Here is a 22,954-nt window from a genome sequence, read left to right as displayed (position 1 = left end):
GCCATTTTTAATGAAAATGACATTTTTGCTTAACCCCTTAACGTCCACTGATGGACATAGCCCGTCACGAACGGGTGTCATCTCCTGCACCAGGATGGGCTATGTCCGTCATGCGATTGCAACATTCAGGAGGCAGGAAGAGGGATGGGAGCTCTCTGTCACAAACTTGGTTTGTGGAACCACTGTGCCATGGACCACGGAGAGCCTGGAGGGGCATGACTGAGCGAGCACCTGACTGTTCACTAGAGCCTCTGATGGTGAGGCTTGACTTGGCTCCCGATGAACGCCAGGTGCCACTCCAGGACAGACCAACGGACGAGCAGCAGCTGGACCCAGAGGACAGACTGGCTGGAACAGTAGGAAGAGTTTGTAATAGAGTACAGCAGACAGGGTCTGCACCAGAGTGCAGCAGGCAGGATTTGCACCAGAGTGCAGCAGGCAGGATTTTCACCAGAGTGAAGCAGGCAGGATCTGCACCAGAGAGCAGCAGGGACTGGTATGCAACCTTACACAACATAGACTGCAAAACAGGAAGGTTGTTCAGGCACCTTCCCAGTAGGGAGAAAGCAGTATATACCCTTTAAGAGGGCTGACCCTTTAAGAGGGCGGGAGTGCGCGTGCGTGTCCTAAGGACATGGCTGGAGGTCCGGCTGGAATCATGCAGAGCATGGGGAAGGGAAGAACTGACTGCAGCATGGGTGAGTGAAGAGACACACCAGAGACCCTGCCTGTCAGAGCAGGGATCTGGTGTGGTGCTAACACTCCTTCTGCCTTCAGATCAGCACCCCCGTGACATAATCACAGGGGCCTATTCATTACCATAGTGACCCGGGGTCGTCATGACGACCCGCAGGTCACCAAGCTACGGAAAGCTTCTGAGAAAGCATCTCCTCTGGCTCACTTTCCACATTTGATCCCATCACAGAAGAAGTCTCCAGACGCCTCTCTTCCTCTCATCCGACCACATGCACTACCTACCCCATTCCCTCACATCTCCCCCAGTCTCTCTCTCCAGTCGTCACAACTCACCTAACTGCAATCTTTAATCTCTTCCTCTCCTCAGGCATTTTCCCATCCTCCTTCAAACATGCCATCGTTACTCCATTACTAAATAAACCTGCTCTCGACCCATCCTGCACAAACAACTACAGACCAATATCCAATCTCCCCTTCATCTCTAAACTTTTGGAGTGCCTAGTTTACTCCCGCCTTACCCATTACCTCTCCACTCACTCCCTCCTAGACCCTTCACAGTCCGGCTTCTGCCCCCTACATTCGACTGAAACTGCACTCATCAAAGTGACCAATGACCTTCTGACAGCAAAACGTACCGGTGACCACTCTCTGCTCATTCTCCTTGACCTATCTGCAGCTTTAAACACTGTTGACCACCATCTTCTACTCTCTAGACTCCAGTCACTTGGCATTAAGGACACTGCTCTCTCCTGGTTCTCTTCCTATCTTTCTGACTGCTCCTTCAGTGTTTTGTTCTCTGGCTCCACGTTCCTCTTGCTGTCGGGGTACCTCAGGGCTCAGTCCTTGGCCCCCTTCTCTTCTCTCTCTACCCGGCCCCAATTGGACAGACCATCAGCAGATTTGGCTTTCAGTACCATCTTTATGCTGATGACACACAACCATATACGTCATTCCCCGACCTTACCCCCGCTGTACTAAAGAACGCCAGTGACTGTCTGTCTGTCTGTCCGCATCATGTCCGCATCATGTCCGCTCTCTATCTGAAACTCAACCTCTCCAAAAATGAACTTCTTCTGCTCCCGCCATCTACTAACCTCCCTAAATCTGACATTTCTCTCTCTGTGGGTGGCACCACAATAACACCCCGGCAGCAGGCACGCTGTCAGGGTGTTATGTTTGACACCAATCTCTCCTTCACATCCTATATACAATCTCTTGCCCGCTCTTGCCGCTTACACCTAAAGAACATCTCTAGAATCCGCCCGTTTCTCACCATGGAAACTACAAAAACCCTCACTGTAGCATTGATCCACTCCCGCCTGGATTACTGCAACGCTCTATTAATTGGCCTCCCCGTTACTCGACTATTCCCTCTCCAGTCCATACTTAATGCAGGATCGTCCATCTGGCTAATCGGTACTCGGCCATGTCCGCTCTTTGCCAGTCCTTACATTGGCTGCCCATTCATTATAGGATCCAATTCAAAGTACTTGTTCTCACCCACAAAGCTCTCCACAGTGCAGCACCCCCCTACATCTCCTCCCTCATTTCTGTCTATCGGCCTAACCGACCGCTGTGCTCTGCAAATGACTTTTGACTAACCTCTGCACTAATCCGTACTTCCCACTCCCGAATCCAAGACTTCATCCGTGCTTCGCCAATCCTCTAAAATGCTCTACCCCATAAGAATAACTAGATCATAGATACCCGTAATAAGTGGCTCAGTGCGTCTTAGGCTCCCTCCAACGTACGTTTCGCCTACCGTGGCTTTTTCAAGGAGTCCTTGAAAAAGCCACGGTAGGCGAAATGTATGTTGGAGGGAGACTTAGACGTACTGAGCCACTTATTACGGGTATCTATGATCTAGTTATTCTTATGCACTTTTATGATTGTTTTTTTCAGCCTGTTCACATTATGCATTCATATGATTACTTTGTTATTATGGCCAATGTGTCTATTATGTATCTATCTCCTTTAGATATTATCTTATGGTAATTTATTATGTCCATTCGTTCTGTTATTCCCCTGTTTGTGTAATTTAATAAATTCACTTGAGTCTTTATCAATCTGGACTCTTTTTTGGTTTATTCATCTTTTGAGAAGGTTATTATTTTTGCAAATTTATTAAAAAAGATAACTGAATTTTTTAAGTGCTTTTCTAGCGCTTAGGGGCTGTGTATATGGAATCTACAAACTATTTTAGGTAAATCTGCTCTCCATGAGGCAAATAGAGCTCCGTCTGTTCCAATTCTCGCCGTGTGGCTAATCAGTTCTGTACAGCCACATATGGGGTATTTCTACATTCAGTAGAAATTGTGGGATAAATTCTGGTGCCATGTTTACTCATTTCCCTTGTGAAAATATAAAATATGGGACTAAAACAAATTTTTTGTGGTAAAAATATAATTATGTTTTCTTCACTGTGGTGTCAATATGATCACTGAACCACTAGATTAATTGATCAACAGGGGTATATTGTAAAATGGGGTCATTTATGAGGAGTTCTGCTGTTCTGGAACCTCAGGGGCTCTCCTTGTGGGTCATGGCACCCTCAAACCATAATAGTAAAATCTGCACAATAATATGGAGCTCCTTCCTTTTGAGCTTTGCACTGTGCCTCAAAAGTAGATCTCGATTACATGTAGGGTTTTAGAACGCTCAGGAGAAATTGCATAACAAGCTGACATGTCCATTTTTTTCCTATTAGCCTTTATAAGGCTAAGTTCACACGTACCGGAACTCTTGCGGAAATTACCGCGAGAATTCCGGAATTCCATTCCGCGGGAAAATCGCATTTTAAATTCCCGCGATTTTCCCGCGGAAAAACTAGCATTTTGCAAGCGTAATTAGCTTGCAAAATGCTAGCGTTTTCCAAGCGATCTGTAGCATCGCTTGGAGAACTGATTGACAGGTTGGTCACACTCGTCAAACATAGTGTTTGACAAGTGTGACCAGCTTTTTACTACTGAGGCCGCCTATGCAGCATCAGTAGTAAAAGATAAAATGTAAAAAAAAATAAAAAATGGTGTTATTCTTACCTTCCGACGTCCCGCGCAGCCGTTCCCAGTAATCCTTTGCGAAAATGCCCACGATGACGTCCGTTCTCGCGGGATCGCGATGTCTCGCGGTAATTCGCGATGACGTCGCGCAAATGACCATGAGACTTCGCGATCCCGCGAGAACGGACGTCATCATGGGCATTTTCGCAAAGGAATACTGGGAACGAGAGGGTGGAGAGAAGCGGGAAGGTAAGAATAACAATATTTTTTATTTTAAATTCTATATTTTACAGGGATATGGTACCCAAAGCCCGGAGGACAGTCTCCTCTCCTCCAGACCGTGGGTACCATCCGCAAATGTTCTGCTTACTTTCCGCATGGTGTGCACAGCCACATGCGGGAAGTAAGCGGAACAATGCATTCCTATGGGTGCGGGATCGGCGCGATTCCGCAAAATTAATGAGCATGCTGCGGTTTTTACCGCGAAGCGATTCCGCCACGGTAAAAACCGCAGCATTAGCACAGCATTGCGGAATCCCATAGGAATGCATGGGATGCTTATTTTTCGAGTTTTCGCGGCAAAATCGCGCGGTTAAAACTGCCGTGGAAACGCGAAAAAAACGACACGTGTGAACTCAGCCTTAAAATTAAACATTTGAGGCTAAAACAACATTTTAGTGAAAGAAATGTAATTATTCTTTCTTCACCACCTAATAGTTTAAATTTCTGTGAGGCACATGTGGTGTCAAAATGATCACTGCACCCTTAGATGAATTTATTGAGAGATATAGCTTGTAAAATGACAACACTTATAGGGGATTTCTGCTTTTCTGGCACCTCAGGGGCTTTGCCAATGTGAAATGGCACCCTCAAACTATTCCAGCAAAATCTGAACTCCAATATGGCGTTTCTTACTTTTTGAGCTTTGCACTGTGCCTTAAAAAAAGTTTTCACCCACACATGGGGTATTGGCACACTCAGGACAAATTGCACAACAAATTTTGGTGTCCATTTTCTCCCGTTAGCCTTGAGAAGAAAAAATAAAAAAATTGGGGCTAAAAAAACATTTTGCTGGAAAAATTTGACTATTTATTTTCTTTGCTCTATCTTATAGGCTTCTGTGAAGAACCTATTGGCTTAAGATGCTCACCACACATCTAGATAAGTTCCTTAAGTGGTCTAGTTTCCAAAATGATGTCACTTGTGGGGGGTTTCCACTGTTTAGGCACATCAGGGGCCCTCCAAACTTGACATGGCGTCCGCTCTCGATTCCAGCAAATTTTGTGTTCAATAAGTTAAACCTTGCTCCTTGCCTTTCGTGTCCTGCTGTGGGCTCAAACAGTGGTTTTACTCCATACATGCAGTTTCAGAGTACTCAAGAAAAATTGCACAACGATTTTTGGGATTGATTCTCTCCTGTTGTGAAAACATAGATTGGTGCTAAAAGATTATTTTTGTGGAAAAAAATTTCATTATTAATTTCCACAGCTCTACGTTATAAACATGTGAAGTACCTGGGTGTTCAAGGTGCACACCAAACAGCTAGATAAGTTCCTTGAGGGGTCTAGTTTCCAAAATGGGGTCACTTGTGGGGGATTTCCATTGTTTAGGCACATCAGGGGCTCTCCAAATGTGACATGGCATCCACTCTCGATTCCAGTCAATTTTACACTGAAAACGTCAAATGGTACTCCTTCCCTTCCGAGCCATGCTGTGCTCCCAAACAGTGGTCTTCCTCCACACATGAGGTATCAGCGTACTTCTAAGAAATTACACAACCATTTTTGCAGTCCATTTTCTCCTGCCACCCTTGTTAAAATTAAAACAATGGAGCTAAAAATGATTTTTGTGGAAAAAATTAGATTTTTAATTTTCACATCTCTATGTTATAAACTTATGTGAAGCACCTGGGGGTTCATGGTGCTCACCAACAGCTAAATAAGTTCCTTGAGGGGTCTAGCTTCCAAAATGGGGTCAGTTGTGAGGAGTTTCCACTGTTTATGCACATTAGAGGCTCTCCAGCTGCAACATAGCATCCGCTCTCGATTCCAGCCAATTCTACGTTCAAAACGTCAAACGGTGCTCCTTTCCTTCCGAGCCCTACCTTGTATCTAAACAGTGGTCTTTCTCCACACGGGAGTATCTGTCTACTCAGGAGAAATTGAACAACAAATATTAGGGTTCACCTGATACCCCTGTGAAAATAAAAAAAATTGGGTTCTAAGTAAAATTTTGGTGAAAAAAGTTAATTATTCATTTTTTCCTTCAACATTGCTTCAGTTTTTGTGAAGCACCTGAAGGAGGGGTGTAGTTCTTAGAATGCAATGACACAACTAGATAAGTTCCTTGAGGGGTCTAGTTTCCAAAATGGAGTCTGTAAGGATTCCGGACTTTCCTTTGTGCCTGTTCGCCCTTATCCAAGATGGAGTCTTGTATCTCGCCTTGTCATGGAACTTCCTGTCTGTTCTGATTATTTAAGTCCAGGCCGTGTGCTCTTCTTTGCTGTAGTATTTTGTTGCTGTTGGCTCCTGAGCTCCTGCCTGTCTACTGGTGAACTCCCTGCTGCTGCTGCTGCTCGTTACTCAGTGCCTCTCCATGTTATGCTGCCTACAGTCCTCTGTGCATCTTTCTGATGCTGTCTGTGCTTAAATACTGTCTGGACTTCTAGTGTGGAGCTATTCACCTCTGGATCTGCTGTGGCATGTAAAGAATCCTGACATCACCATCTTCTCTAGGCCTGTGTTTGTTGGGCTGCGGTGCTGAACTTGTGCGGGGCTTTCAGCTCAAAAGGGTACATATAGTGACCTTCTCCTGTTAATGCCACTCCTGTATAATGCTGGTCTTCTACTTTTTTAGTGCCGTGTGCATTTTCACCCATATGATTGCTGGACTTCTACACTTTAATGATGTGTGCGTGCTCATTCATAATATAGCTGGACTTCCTTATTAAACGCGGTGCGATTACTCTCATACTTACTGCTGCACTCCCACATTTAGTGCCTCTTGCACACCTGTGTCATATTACTTTTGGACTGGTTGATATTAGCGGTTGCGCCCCGCTCTTCAGTTAGACTGGACATTTCCATATTGTGCTGTGCATTAGTCACTGTTGCAGAAAATGCTCTATTAGGCTAGGTTCACATTAGCGTTTGTGTGCGCAGCGTATCGTCTGCATGCGCAAAGGAAAATCTCCAAACGCATGCGCTGAAAAGAACGCAAACGCATGTCAAAATGCATACAAACACATGTTTATGCAGCATTTTTTTATCCGCATCAGCTTACGCATGGTGGCAAAAAAAGTTGCGTTTGCATGCATTTTTACATGCGTTTGCCTATTTTTCAGCGCATGCATTCGGAGAACTTCCTTGACACAAGCCACATCCAATGGGTGTGTCTCATTTCCCAGACATGATTGTGAAAAATGCATGCATTTCGAACGCATGTGTACGCATGTCTTTGCACACCGCGAAACGACGCATGCGTACGCGTTTTCATACGAATGCATGCAAACGCATGTCCCTGCATATACCATGTTAAAGATATGTATGCATGACGCATGCGGATCTATGCAGAGCAAACACTGCTCGCACAGACACAAATGTGAAACCAGCCTTAGTTTTGCTTTACTTGCATCATTCTATATTGTGCTGTTTTCGTTACTATTGCAGGAATTGCTCTGTTAGTTTTGTATCTCTTGTTAATATACTCATTTGCATCAACTTTGGTCTCAGTCTCGTATTATCTCAAGCAATCAGATTCCGTAGGTCCAAATGCGGTCCAAATGCGACATGACGTCCGATCTCGGTTCCAGACATTTTTATGTTCAATAAGTCAAACAGTGTTACTTGCCTTCGTAGTTTTACCATGGTGTCATTTTTGGTTATTTTCTGTCACACTGATCCCTCAAAGACACTTCCTAACAAAAAAAAAGTTATGTTTGAAAAATTGTGCTGATTTTAAAGTAGACATGGGGTAAATGTTATTTATTAACTATTTTGTGTGACATAACTCTCTGATTTAAGGGCATACAAATTAAAAGTTTGAAAATTGTGACATTTTCTAAATTTTTGGCAAGTTTACAATTTTTTCACAAATAAACACAAGTCATATCGAAGAAATTTTACCACTATCATGAAGTCATGAAGTACAATTCAAGAAAAATCATTGTAAAGTACATGTCACGATAAAACAATCTCAAAATCAGTGGGATCCATGGAAGCTTTCCAGAGATATTAACACATAATGTGACGCTGGTCAGATTTGAAAATTTAGGCCTGGTCATTAACTTACGAAGTGGCTTAGTCTTTAAGGAGGTAATAGGAAAATAGTAACTCAGTTGAATGATCAGTTCTGTTTTTTTCATTCATCTTTGATTACCTGGATATATTGAAAATAGAAGGGATCAGTTATGAGGATTGCTAACTGCAAGTGATCATCCCAAATGGGATGCCTTCAGTATAAATGATTCTTTCAAAGCAATATGTAGACCGTGTAAACATAGAGCAGACAACATAAAAATACACCAAATTTACTAGAGAATTGGGCGTATTAACTTAGTTAAAATTATATTACTAATGAGGGCTCTCTACCTGTTGGCACACGCTTCTTGTCCTATCCTCAAATCTGTGTTTACCAGATTACAGTCCCATATAACAACATTTGTTACACAGAGCAAAGGCAATGTGACGCAGGTATGGCATACAACTAAGGGTCCCGTTTCACATAGCGACGCACCAGCGATCACGACAACGATACAACCTGGTATGGATCGCTGGTGCGTCGCTACATGGTCGCTAGTAAGCTGCCAAACAGGCAGATCGCTTCAACGACGCACCAGCATTCCCGACAACGATGCGACCTGGTAAGGATCGCTGGTGTGTTGCCACACAGCAGCTATTCTGAATGATTCCAGCCTGCGTCCCTGAGTTCTGCGTTGCCAACGAGGTCGCTCGTCGGCGTCAAACACAGCGATGCATGCTGACCAGCGGGAAGCCGATGATGAAAAAATGGCCCAGGACATTCGAGCACGATCAGCGATATCCAGCAGGGGGGCCGGTCGCTGCTATGTGTCACATGTAGCGAGATCGCAGGCGAGATCGCTGTTGCCTCACAAATCGGTGACGCATCAGCGATCTCGCTAGCGATCTCGCTATGTGAGACGGGGCCTTAAGAGTCTAGGTCATCACATGGGCCTCCCACCTGTGGTTCAGCTGTGGGACAACCCTATGTTTTATCATCTGTCTACATTAGAAGATGTTACATTTAATGTTGTCACTCTAAGCATCATCTATTTGGAAAACACCATTAAGGCATTCTCCCAATCACATGAAGGACATAAAATCCATAGAACTTTTTTTTATAAATATCTACAAAGTCAACATGCTTTACAGACTTAATTCTCTATAACTGGTAGCCTAATGTCAAGCTCTCCTGTGATAGGTATTCTTATGACCCAGAGACTTAAAGGGCTAATTTCTATATTATACACACATATACTAGGGGCAATATTTATTAGTCCCCCACATAGCCCCAGGAAATGGGCTGGGTGTCTCACTCTTATTGTTGTTGTGCAATGTTTGGTGTGGATTTTTGGCACATGATATAGGAGTGCTCTCATACTGTTTATAATAATTCTAGGGAGAAATATTGGAGCACATCTTGGGAATTTCAATCTCGCACACATCAGAGGTCTGTTTACTGGGTATCCTAGAGGAGTCCTTGTGGACCCATAGTAATCGTAATTTTTTTACAGCAAACTCTTCCTTTCCTGAAAGCTCTTAGACGGATTCGTGACAGAGCTCCCTCTTTTTCAATGAAAAATGCTGGTTAAGTTAGTATTTCCTTAATGCAACCTGCTGTTCAAAAATGGAGATGCCCTCAGAAATCCTCAAAAGTGTGGAGTTGATTGGTGTGTCTTCCAGGCCCTCCTATTCATCAACACTCTCAGACTACCATCTATATTCTAGCCATGATCTTGAGGTCTGAGCTAATGTGACTTCACGGCTTTATTGTTGGCTGATGTTGGAGAGGAATTTAGTACTACAATACTGACTTAACTGTATTGAGGTTATTTCCGTTCATTTATCACATTTGTGTGAGTGTTAATGTAACCTTGCAGCAGATTATTTTGTACCTACTTATCTACAGCTCTTTATCGAGTAAGGAAATCTTGAGTGTGTTGACTTCTTGAGAAAGTTTTTACTATGAATCTGTATTTAACCTTACTTATTCAATTTGTTGTATATTCTTGAGTTGATAGTTCAATAGAACGAGTTATAGAAAAAAATTGTTACAGAGTCTTATGCTTTATGATACATTTGGCTTTCACCGGTAGTGCTTTAGACAATGAAATACGTGAAAGTCAAGCTTGTGCACCTCCACACCAATTAAGATGGTGCTTTGCACATCTAAGTTCTTGGGATCCACAGCCCTGCTCTGCTAGGCACCAACAGACAAACTCCTAGCAATCAGTAACTTACTGTATCATTTACAGTATTTATAGAGGATAACTTTTAATTTTGGGAACAAACCAATAAATTAGTTTCAAACTAAATGTAACAATTTGCAATAAAATTTGACCTCCTTGTAAGGGTCAGCCAGGGTGGTAGTCATGGTTGAGGTAAACGGCTCAGGCACGCCCTGGTCTTCCCTCACATAGACATGACAGTTCTCTGTCAGCATACCTGTTGCTCCATTCTTCTCACCTTCAGGGCCTTCCCCAGGTGGCTGAGCATTTTTTTCCAACTCTTTTGGCAAAAACGAAGACACAGTCCAATTCCAACTTTAAACAATAAACTTTACTGTTTTGTATTCTCAGTCCATTCTCTTCAGTTACAGCATTAACATCAGGTAACACACAATTTGCCTTCTTCACTTTCCCTAGTTTCTCACTGTCACCTTCCAGAACATTCCCGGGTCGTCCCATCCCAGTCAGCATCACAGCATCCTTCCTGTCCAGCTTCACCATCTTTGGGAGTTCCCCTGTCTGTTTCGCCCCAGACAAAAGGGCATCTGCCCACATAGCAAGCTGCCTCATAATGAGCGATCTGTGGTGTCATACTGCTGCCAACTGTCTCACTACCATTTGCAGTGTAGTGCTCGGTGCTGCAATGTTCTGCACTGCTGTCATCTGTGGCCCTCAGGCCCTGAGCGGCTGGGCTCGTGTCCTTAAACGTTACGGTGCTACCTGCCCAGTCAGGGCTACTAAGCCCAACTGACTAAAATGCCAGATGCCCCCTGGCTTAACCACAGTTAGCTCCTCCTACATTAACTATTTACATTCTGAGCATAACTATATCCCAGTTTAGTGGGCTTACTAGGGAACTACGCTTGCCCTCAGCGTCGGTCTGGCCTGGCGGGGTACCGAGGATTCCCCCAGTAGGCCCGGGAAGGAGAGAAGAAGCAGAAGAAGAAGAAAAAAAAAGTCTGCGGTTTTAAGGGGCATGGGCCCTTTAAAAGCGCAGGCTGCTATGTGCAGGGACTCATACTCGCAGTGTTCATTACCTGAACCACTGCGGCGCGCGTCCCGATTGATACTAACAAGTGTGCGCCCACAGTATGACGTCAGTGTCATGCGCCGGGCACACACATTCACTGGCCTCTGCTATGTCGGCGACCATTTTAGTATGAGCGCGCCGACAAGCAGAGGAGGAGGAGGACGCCGCCGGAAGCGCAGGTAGGTAAGAGCAATGTTTTTTTTTGTTTTTTTTTACTTCTTTCTGTCTCTCTCATACGGGGAAGGGGCCCAGGATATACAGTATATATATATATATATATATACACACACAGGGGGAAGGGGCCAGCCCAAGATGGATATATATACAAGGAAAGGGGCCCAGGATATATATATATATATATACTGTATATACAGGGGGAAGGGGCCAGCCCAGGATGGATATATATACAAGGGATGGGGCACAAGATATATATATATATATATATATATATATATATATATATATATATATATATATATAATAAAAAAAGAGAAGAGCCAGCACTGCCACTGGTCAGAACGCATAACATGAGGTGCATATGCACATATCTTAATGCATTCAAAATGAGACATTTAGCAAAATATTGATCAATATATTGGGCCACCCCGCCATGCCAAGGCAATCTCATATGGGGGGTCCTACTCTACATTTTTATTTATTCACTGTGCCATTGCGGCCTCCTAAATGTTTTAAAAGCAAGACCATATCAAATGCAATCCATACCTGAAGAATATCTGCATCACTCCCGTGCAGCCAGATGGAGCAGGTGCAGATAAAGGCCAACCAGGTCTGAACACAGACATCTCAGGTTTGACCTCCACACACTGCCTAACCAGCAAACACAGATGAAGGGCAATGCAGGCTCAGACAGGGATGCAAAAATAAATAAAGCCTGGGGCAGGGCGGGGCTGCCGTGAGTGTGCACAGCAGCCTAGATCAATCACAATAAACACAGAAAAGATGGCGAACATGACCCAGCGTGCACGGCAACAGTGGTGGTCAGCCACAAAACCAATTTGCAATAAAAAAAGAGAAGAGCCAGCACTGCCAGTGGTCAGAACGCATAACATGAGGTGCATATGCACATATCTTACTGCATTCAAAATGAGACATTTAGCAAAATATTGATCAATATATTGAGCCACCCCGCCACGCCAAGGCAATCTCATATGGGGGGTCCTACTCTACACTTTTATTTATTCACTGTGCCATTGCGGCCTCCTAAATGTTTTAAAAGCAAGACCATATCAAATGCAATCCATACCTGAAGCATATCTGCATCACTCCCGTGCAGCCAGATGGAGCAGGTGCAGATAAAGGCCAACCAGGTCTGAACACAGACATCTCAGGTTTGACCTCCACACACTGCCTAACCAGCAAACACAGATGAAGGGCAATGCAGGCTCAGACAGGAGCGATTCTGAAATGCTTGAGGTACAGAGGGAAGGGGCCAGCCCAGGATGGATATATAAACTGTGTTCCAAATTATTATGCAAAAAGACTTTAGGAGTGATAAGGTTAGAATTTTTTTGTTTGCCATTTAAACTCATTGATGGTGATGTGTGTCAGGGCTCTTTATATCACTGAAAGCAATTGCAGATACCTGTGCAAATTAGTTTGGCAGGTGTGTCCAGATAAAGGCAAGACTACTTAAGAAGGCTGTTCCACATTATTAAGCAGCCTACATTTTTTGCCAAAATGGGAAAGAAAAAGGATGTGTCGGCTGCTGAGAAGCAACAAATTGTGGAGTATTTAGGTCAAGGCATGACTACAATCAACATTGCCAAGACACTTCATCGTGATCATCGCACAATCAAGAAGTATGTAGCTGATTCCCAGCATACACGTGTGCGTGCTGATAAGGAAAAATTGAGGACTCTTTCCAACAGGCAATTGCGTCAGGTTAAAAGAGCAGCTGCAAAAATGCCTTGTCATAGCAGCAGACAAGTTTTTGAAGCTGCTGGTGCCTCCAACGTCCCCCGAACAACAAGATGCAGGGTCCTTCAGAGGTTTGCAGCTGTGCGTAAGCCATCCTGTCGACCACCTCTATCCACTGCACACAAGTAGAAACGGCTCCAGTGGGCCAAACGATACATGAAGACTGACTTCCAAACTGTTTTGTTCACCGATGAGTGCCGTGCAACGCTCGATGGTCCAGATGGATGGAGTGGAGGATGGCTGGTTGATGGACACCCCATGAAAACACGGCTAAGGCGTCAACAAGGAGGAGGTGGAGTAATGTTTTGGGCTGGAATCATGGGAGGGAGATTGTCGGCCCCTTTAGGATCCCTGAAGGGGTAAAGATGAACTCCATAATCTATGTGGAGTTTCTAAAACAGCACTTCCTGCCATGGTTCAAGAGGAAGAACCGTTCTTTCTGCAGCAAGATTATTTTCATGCATGATAATGCACCGTCTCATGCTGCAAATAGCACATCTGCATCTCTGGCTGCTATGGGCAATCTTATGGTGTGGCCACCATCTTCCCCTGTCCTCAACCTCATTGAGAACATCTGGAGCATCATCAAAAGGAGTGTCTATGATGGCGGGAGGCAGTTCACATCTAAGCAACAGCTCTGGGAGGGGATTCTGTCCACATTCAAAACAATTGAAGCACAAACCATCCAAAAACTGACAAATTCAATGGACGAGAGAGTTCAGAAGCTTCTTTCCAACAATGGGTCCTATGTGCAAATGTAACATCACCTAGAATAAAGTTTTGACTTGAAAACTGTTTGATTTCATTTTGTAATAAGCTGATAATGCTTATAATTTCACAATTGACCATTTTTTTTTCAAAATAAAAAGGTTGAAAACTCTGCTGTGCATAATAATTTGGAACATGCATTTTGAGTGTTTCTTATTTTTAAAAATATACTGTTTTCATAGGCAGTTTGTTCAAAAACATTGCAATTATACTAGAATATTAGATGACTGGAAAATAACAATGACTGCAATTCATATAGGTAATTTAGAGAAAATATGAGGAAATATTTTTTGCATAATAATTTGGAACACAGTGTATATACAAGGGAAATGGCCCAGGATATATATATATATATATATATATATATATATACACAGGGGGAAGGGGCCAGCCCAGGATGGATATATATACAAGGGAAGGGGCCCAGGATATATATATATATATATATATATATATATATATATATATACACAGGGAGAAAGGGTCAGGATGGATATATATATACGGGGGAAGGGGCCCAGGATGGATATATATATGGGGAAAGGGGCCAGGATGGATATATATATACAAGGGAAGGGGCCAGGATGGATATATATATAGGGGAAGGGGCCAGGATGGATATATATATGGGGAAGGGGCCAGGATGGATATATATATATACAAGGGAAGGGGCCAGGATGGATATATATATAGGGGAAGGGGCCAGGATGGATATATATATATATATATATATATACACAGGGAGAAGATGCCAGGATGGATATATATATATATATATATATATATACAGGGGGAAGGGGCCCAGGATGGATATATATATACAGGGGGAAGGGGCCCAGGATAAATATATATACAGGGGGAAGGGGCCCAGGATGGGTATATATACGGGGGGAAGGGGCCCAGGATATATATATACAGGGGGAAGGGGCCCAGGATGGATATATATATATACTGGGGAAGGTGCCCAGGATGGATATGGATATGTATACGGGGGGAAGGGGCCCAGGATATATATATATACGGGGGAAGGGGCCCAGGATGGATATATATATATATGGGGGAAGGGGCCCAGGATGGATATATATACTGGGGATGGGGCCAAGATGGATATATATACAGGGATGGCCAGGATGTATACACATACGGGGGGAGGGGGCCAGGATGGATACACATACGGGGGTGGCCAGGATGGATACACATGGGGTCCAGGGGCAGGACAAGGGGCCAGGATGGATACACATATGGGGGGCAGGATGGATTTATGGGGGGCAGGACAAGGGACCAGAATGCATTTATATGGGGGGCCAAAATGGATATATGGGGGTAGGATGAATATATGGATGGGGGGCAGGATGGATATATATGAGGGGGCCAGAATGCATATATGGGGGCCAGGATGGATATATGGGTGAGAGGCAGGCCAAGGGACCAGGATGGATATATATGGGGGGCCAGGTTGGTTATATTTTGGGGGGGAGCAGTAAAAGAGACCAGGAAGCATATATATGGGGGGGCAGGAAGGATATACGAGAGGGCAGTACAAGAGACCAAGAAGCATATATATGGGGGGCCAGGACATGGGACATATGTGGGCCAGTATGTATAGCTGAGGAAGCGGGATGGATATCTGGGGCCAGGCAGGACAAGGGACATAGGGGGCCAGGCTGTGTGAGATTATTAAATAAAGGGGGCCAGGATGAGAGACTTAATTACTTTTCGAGTTTAAGAACACTAGATGTTCGAAACGTGTCCAGGTGCCTTGCAGATCAGTTCCAAGTAATCCCTTCGGGGTATACTTTCTATGGACATAGCAGCCTTTTCTTGAAAAATTGTTTTTATTGGATTTTTGCAATAAAACTTCAGTTTTATTCCTTGAGCTGGACTTCTACTTTTTTTTTTTATATTTCTGACGTTGTTGGAGACGGGTTCGTGCTCGGATTGAATACATCTCATGGAAAACAGATGGGGGTGAGCTGAAACAATTTTCTTTGCACATATATTACATGTACACACACACTATACACTGTGTACAGAGCTCCTGTGTGTAATGTCACTGGTGATCACTGTATTACCGGTACACTGACACTATATACAGAGCTCCTGTGTATAATGTCACTGGTGATCACTGTATTACCTGTACACTGACTCTATATACAGAGCTCCTGTGTATAATGTAACTAGTGATCACTGTATTAGCTGTACACTGACACTATATACAGAGATCCTATGTATAATATCACTGGTGATCACTGTATTACCTGTACACTGACACTATATACAGAGCTCCTGTGTATAATGTCACTAATGATCACTGTATTAGCTGTACACTGACACTATATACAGAGATCCTATGTATAATGTCACTGGTGATCACTGTATTACCTGTACACTGACACTATATACAGAGCTCCTGTGTATAATGTCACTAATGATCACTGTATTAGCTGTACACTCACACTATATACAGAGATCCTATGTATAATGTCACTGGTGATCACTGTATTACCTGTGCATTTACACTATATACAGAACTCCTGTGTATAATGTGACTGGTGGTAATAACAGTGTTGTTAGTATTGTGGTTTATATTCATAATCAGTATTGTGGTATTCGGTCAGTATGTGGTGGTAATTTGTGGTCAGGTCATGGTATGGCAGTATTTCTCCTTGTATGTGGTATTATTTCGTCCCTATATGCTGGTAATATGTCATATTATTCGGTCACTATGTGGTGGTAATATGTGGTCTGGTGATGGTGTGGCAGTATTTTTCCTTGTAAGTAGTATTATTCGGTCACTATGTGGTCTGGTCATGGTGTGGCGGTATTTGTTCCTTGTGTGTAGTATTATTCGGTCACTGTGGTCTGGTCATGGTGTGATTTCTCCCCTGTATGTAGTAGTATTGGTAAAGGGGATTGTGTTGTGTATGGCAGTCATTTGTTCTATTAATTAGGAGAAGATTCTTTATTTACAATAGATAATAAATACTTTGTACACAGCTGCAGAGATGCACTTACAGGGGTTTCCTGTGGAAAAAATAAATCACCTCTCCGCAGGATAAGTGATAACGTATTGATTGGTGGGGGTCTGACTGCTGGGACCCATTCGGCAAAATGTGGAACTTTTTATCCCCATTAGACTGGAGTGGCATGTCTGACTTGACCACTGATCCATTCATTCCCTCCGTGGCTGCACTTGTTTTTTTCTAGAAGCCCCAAAGAGAATGAATGGAGATGTGGTCAGACATCCCACTTACCGCTCCATTTTAAAATGGGGATAAGTGTTCTATCAATGATAAAACTTTGCCATTCTTCCAATTGGTGCAGTTTCTAATGGTCGGACCTAAGTGATCACCTATCCTGTGAAGCCCATGGATTGGTGATAACTTGTTTCAACCAAAGAACCCCATTAATGTAAACTACCATAATTATACATCCTAGTTATGGGGGCGCACAGCATATGTGCAGGAGCCGCCTGTGTTTTACAGCCGAAGCTTCACTATAATGGGGATAACGACTGACAGATATTTGCATATAACTGTAGGGTGGGTCTCTAGAGTCCATTCCCCTGGTGGACCCCAGAAACTCCAGTCCGACCGTGCTTGCCCTACATAAATACGATAATAGCAAAGCATACACAGAATTATACGGTGGACATTAATCAACATTAAATATACTTAACAAAAATAAAAGGCATGTATATCATGGCTTTAGACATCCCTTACATCCTCCTTAGGGGCACCCTTCAGTAATTGTATCAGTCGGACCAGTTTTACATGTAATATTAGTAACCGTTTTACTGTCTTGTTTGTAGTTAAATTTTATATATATATATATATATATATATATATACACATACATAAAAAATTGGCACTCTTTTACACTTATATATGTCAAAGTTGAGGCATACACACCAAAGTAAATCGGTCCCATGTGTCATTTATCTTACATCTGTTATGGTTCGGTCATTTCATATTGGGTGGGGATTATTTGTGATGCACACAATCTACGCTTTGCGAACATATTGTATATTTAGAAGAAAAGCTCTATTTTTACCAATACAAATACAAGAAAACTCTCCTGTAACGAAAAAAAATAAATATCCATGGGTAACTATTTATTTCTTTCATACTAAAATAAACTCAGTATAATTACTTGTATGTCAACAATCTGCCTTCTAAATTTTTGGGGATGCCGATCTCCGCCTTCCCCTTTGGTTTCACAGGGCTGGAGGTTTGTGCTGGTTAGTGTTTAAAAAAATGCTATTTTCTTTAGAATTCCCCAGAGGGAATGAGCTCAGCAACCAATCAAATTATATATGTTCTTTCAAGCAGGGAGAGGGAAACTCTGCCTGATACTTATTGAGATATATTACTTCCCTTAAGCCTAATTGTCTGCAGTGGCTCTGGATCTTTTTAGCAGTTTGGATAAGTGGAGTTAAGAAAAATGGTAATGACCGGCACAGAGCATTGTCCTCCGCTTATCTAGACACAATTGGCTAATATAGGTGAAGATGTGTGGAGATAGTCAGATGTTAGCACATCCCTGCACATAGACTGGGAGGTTCAGCTCCTTCCTTGCCTTTGTTCTGTCATTCACAATCCCACAGATTAATTTGATAATTTTGAAAGCAAAGACATTTGAAAAATGAGACATTTCATCACCTTTTATTTTTGTTTAGAGGAGGAAAAAGAAAAAAAAAATTGAATTATTTTCAAAGTAAATCTTGAATCATAAAATAAATGTCCTTTTATTGGGAACAGATGTGATAGTTACAGAGAGGTACAAACTGCTTACACGTATAATACATGGAATCTCAGACGTTAAGCAACATTTTTACAGAAAATATTGACAGCAAAAAGAAAATTAAATAGTAATATGAAGAAAGCAAAAAAAACTTTAAGAAATAAAAGTGTAATTATTTTAAGTTTAATAATTAATAAAAATTAAATATTAGTAATTTTTAAAACTTTTATAATATATAATTTTTATTCATTTTGAAACTGAATGACATATCGAGCAGGGATAACAATCAACTCGTGTAGCATCATTCATAATTTTTTTTTTTTCACTTGGATTTAGAAAATTATTCAGCTATACAATCTGCTTTAAAATCGGCTTCCAATAAAATTGATTTCTATGGGAAATTCACATTAATGTTCATATAGCAAATTTTTTGGGGGTGTTTTCTTTTCAACAAGATTTTGATAACTAGTGCTTTCAGTGTCTCTCCATGTGCTCATATCTGTTTAAGAGGAATGGATGGACAATCTCCACTGACATGGAACAATGACTTGTTTTACTGCCCAGGGATTGTTTGGCTTGTAGTTGTCGGTCCTCGGGCCCTCGTGCCAGCTCACTAGATGGAAAATTGCCTCCGAACAGTGAAATGCAAAATACAAGGGGATATAAGCCGTCAGTTAGCTGACATCTGCTAGGACTCATTTTCATGGCTGTTTGCTGCTAAACAAGTGATGACTGAGGAAACAAATCAAAATGCCTCATGAGATCAGCGGGGTGTATGACAATTAATAAGATCGAGATGCATTATTAACAAAGATGCATATACACCTGGATACAATGTAATAACCTTACAGCTCATCAGTAACAGATTACTGGAGAATTCTGATATCTTTGTGCTGCAGAGTTGTTGCAAATTATGTTTGATCATCTAGAATGTTTGCATTTGCCTAGTACATTATGTCAGATAAAAGAGATATTAACCACACAAGAAGTTCCAAACTTAAAGCCCCTGTTACACACTGCGATATCGGTAGCAATATCGCTGTAAAGTCACCGATTTTGTGACGTTATAGCGATATTGCTAGCGATATCGCTGCATGTGATACTTACCTCCGACCGGCTCCCCCGCTGGTTATCGCTGATCGCGCGAGAAGCTGCTGGACCATTTCTTGTCGGGCACCTCCTGCGGCGCTTCCTGCTGTGACGATGAGCGATGCGTGGAGCCGTGCGGGAGGACGCAGGATCGCCGCGTCTTACAGGTAAGTAGCGATCCCCGTCCCCTGCGATGTCGCTGGTGAGATCTGCCTGAGTAGCAGCTCACTAGCGACCACCCAGCGATTCACCAGCGATCCTGACCACATCATATCGCTGGTCGGGATCGCTGGTGAGTCGCTAGGTGTAACGGTACCCTAAGGCCCCCATGCATATTGGACTAATGTTGTGGCGCCAGACAACTGATGGTTGGGGGATGTCGATCACATATGTCCGATTTCGAACTGCCGATTGCAAAGTTCTACCAGAGATAAGTCACCGTGTCAGCCAGCAGTGCTTTCATAGAGAACACAGTAGCGCTCAGTCAAATGAGTACACTTGTGTATGGGAGAGTCGGCTGCAATGATTGTCAGCAGAATGATCAGCTAAAGTATCGTTTGACCAACAACTATTTAATGTGTATGGCCGACTTAAAGGGGGTTGTGTGGTCTAAAATGACAATTCTACCGTCACTCTATCAGCACATGCACTGCGCACTGTGAGGATTCGCCATTGTCAGCATTCGCGTGACTGCAAGTATGCAGCATGCAGACTCCTGACCAGAACCTGACTAGACACTTTCCAGTGCGCTCAATACAAGCGCATTGCACAAGGTCGGAAACAATCTAGTTGGGTTGTGGTTGGGAGTATGCATATTATATACTTGGGGTCATGTGACTACCAATCTCAGCACTGATACCGGATAATCTTAATAGCACGCAGTGAGCCATAATCGTAACTGCAGACTTGTCATTTTAGACTGGACAACCCCTTTAAGACTTCACACAAGTCACGAATGCTACATAGGGTCTGAAGTTTCACTTCAACTCATCGGAGAATGGATTGACACTAGAATTGGTAGAATCAATTCGCAGGACCAAATCCAGTGGCCACATTGGTAATCTGTGGTCGGTGTATGAGAGCGCTGAACAGTCTCATAACTTCACCCACTTGGGCCCCAATGCAAAATCTCCAACAGGTTATTCAACTATCACAGGTCTTTAAAAAGTAATTGTCTGTTCATATGGGCCAAAAGCACTTTTTGGGCCCCCTCTAGGCCCCACGGCCCGGGTGCGATTGGAACCCCTACACCTACTATCAGAGGTGTAGCTATGGGTTTAGCTCAGAGGGGCGAAACATCTGAGTGGGCCCCTACCCAGGTAACCCTGATTACAACTATAGTGGCGCACACCTTATTGTCGGCATAGGGGAACAACTGCTGATGACCATGGTATTACTGAAAATAAATCTCTATAAAAAAAACAGTGTTATTACTGCCATATGGTGCTAGATCCCACTACTGCAGGACATACAGGAAATTACACTACACTTATAAATAGTGACTTACCGCTGACGTTCTTTCTGATGGAATCGTTCACTTCTCCGGTCTTTTCCATCTAGCCCAGACCAACATGACAACTTCTCCAGCCAGGACTCAGCTGCAGAGAATACAACAGACACATATGATTTGTCACTTTTCCAGCACTGTTCCCATATATTCCATGCCCGCACAACTTTCCTACTGATACTGCCACCTTTACAGTCACAAAACTTTGAGTGCCTCTATAACAATAGTGCTTCTTAAGTGCCCGCTTAACATGTAATATGGTCCCGAGTCCACAAAATGTACAGCTCCCCTATACACAGTATGAGGGACCCACAGTTTCCATATATACAGTATGATGGGCCAACATGTTCCCTATACACAGTATGATGTGTCCACAGCTTCTCTATGCACAGTATGAAGGGCCCAAAGCTGCCCTATACATAGGAGGGGGTCCACAGCTCCTCTATGCACAGTATGATGGACCCACTGCTCCCTCAAACACAATATAATGACCCCCACAGTAACACCCACACTGTATAATGGACTCCACGTGGTCTACTTGCTCCCACAGTATTATTATTTATTTATATAGCACCATTAATTCCATGGTGCTGTACATGAGAAGGGGTTACATACAAAGTTATAGATATCGTTAACAGTAAACAAATTTACAATGACAGACTGGTGCAGAGGGGAGAGGACCCTGTCCTTGCGGACTTACATTCTACGGGGCCCACAATAGCCGTAGTAGCCCCAATACTACGTATTGGCCCTCACACTTTTTATATTAGCCTCTACAGTAGTCTCCACACTATATGATGGCCCCTAAACTGTAGAATGGTGCTCATATTAGCTCTCACACTGTATAATGGCCCCACAGCAGTCCCCACACTTTATATTGGCTTCCACACTATATGAGGGCCCCCTGAAAATTCACAATGAACTAATTGGATTATGAATATAATGTAATTCTTGTTGCATTCCTCTTGAGTGCGGAGTTCTACTTATATTAACATTTAATAATGGTCCATGAGTCCCCCCCTTGTACAGTAATAATGGTCCATGAGTCCCCCCATGTACAGTAATAATGGTCCATGAGTCCCCCCCATGTACAGTAATAATGTCCCTTGAGTCCCCCATGTACAGTAATAAAGGCCCCTGTATCAGTGATGTGAGCAGGCGGTCATGTGACCGAAGGTATACAACTTGCAGTCATGTGTTGACTACACTCTTTCGGCTTCTCTCAATTCTTTTTTATTGAAAGACGCCAAACGTATCTAGTCAGATTGTGTAAATAGCATACATGAGCTTGCATGACCGCCTGATCGCACCCGATCGGATTCATGGCAGCAGGCGCACTGCACCTTGTCATGATATCGCAGTCTGCAGTCACATAGGTTGACTGCAGACGTTTATACCAAGACTGGACTACCCCTTTAAAGGGAGTCTGACAAGTGATACAGGCTGCTCAAACTATGTACAGCTTGTATCAGCACCGGCTGTAGTATCTCACCAGGTATGTTTGTCTCAGTAAAGCTGCGGTGTTTGAGAGAAAAACATACTAATAGCTGCTGAGTACTGAGCGACGCTGTGCACTGGTCCTACAGACAGGTCCCCAGCGGCTTCTCCTGCCCACTAAGAGTGATTTGACAACTATCATCCTACGTGTGCATATAGCAGAGACTTATCAGTCACTGTCATCGGGCAGGAAGATGCTGCCGGAGACCTGTCTGTAGGAC

General features: G+C 43.2%; 1 long non-coding RNA gene across 1 annotated transcript in view; it reads right to left on the bottom strand.

Annotated features, from left to right (window-relative positions):
- Positions 1-18,971: 18,971 nt before the first annotated feature.
- LOC141067557 (uncharacterized) overlaps positions 18,972-22,954 on the bottom strand; it is a 64,361-nt gene continuing 60,378 nt past the window's right edge. The window contains exons 2-3 of the long non-coding RNA XR_012226452.1: positions 21,237-21,327; positions 18,972-19,372 (exon numbers count right to left, since the gene is read on the bottom strand). This is a non-coding gene — a long non-coding RNA (uncharacterized lncRNA). The remainder of the gene's footprint in view (positions 19,373-21,236; positions 21,328-22,954) is intronic.

The sequence above is a fragment of the Dendrobates tinctorius genome, unplaced genomic scaffold, assembly GCF_039654945.1.
Source record: "Dendrobates tinctorius isolate UK_male_01 unplaced genomic scaffold, ASM3965494v1 ptg000013l, whole genome shotgun sequence".
Taxonomy (NCBI): Eukaryota; Metazoa; Chordata; class Amphibia; order Anura; family Dendrobatidae; genus Dendrobates; species Dendrobates tinctorius.
The sequence above is the reverse complement of the archived record's forward strand: the minus strand, read 5'-3'. Positions and strand labels throughout refer to the sequence as shown.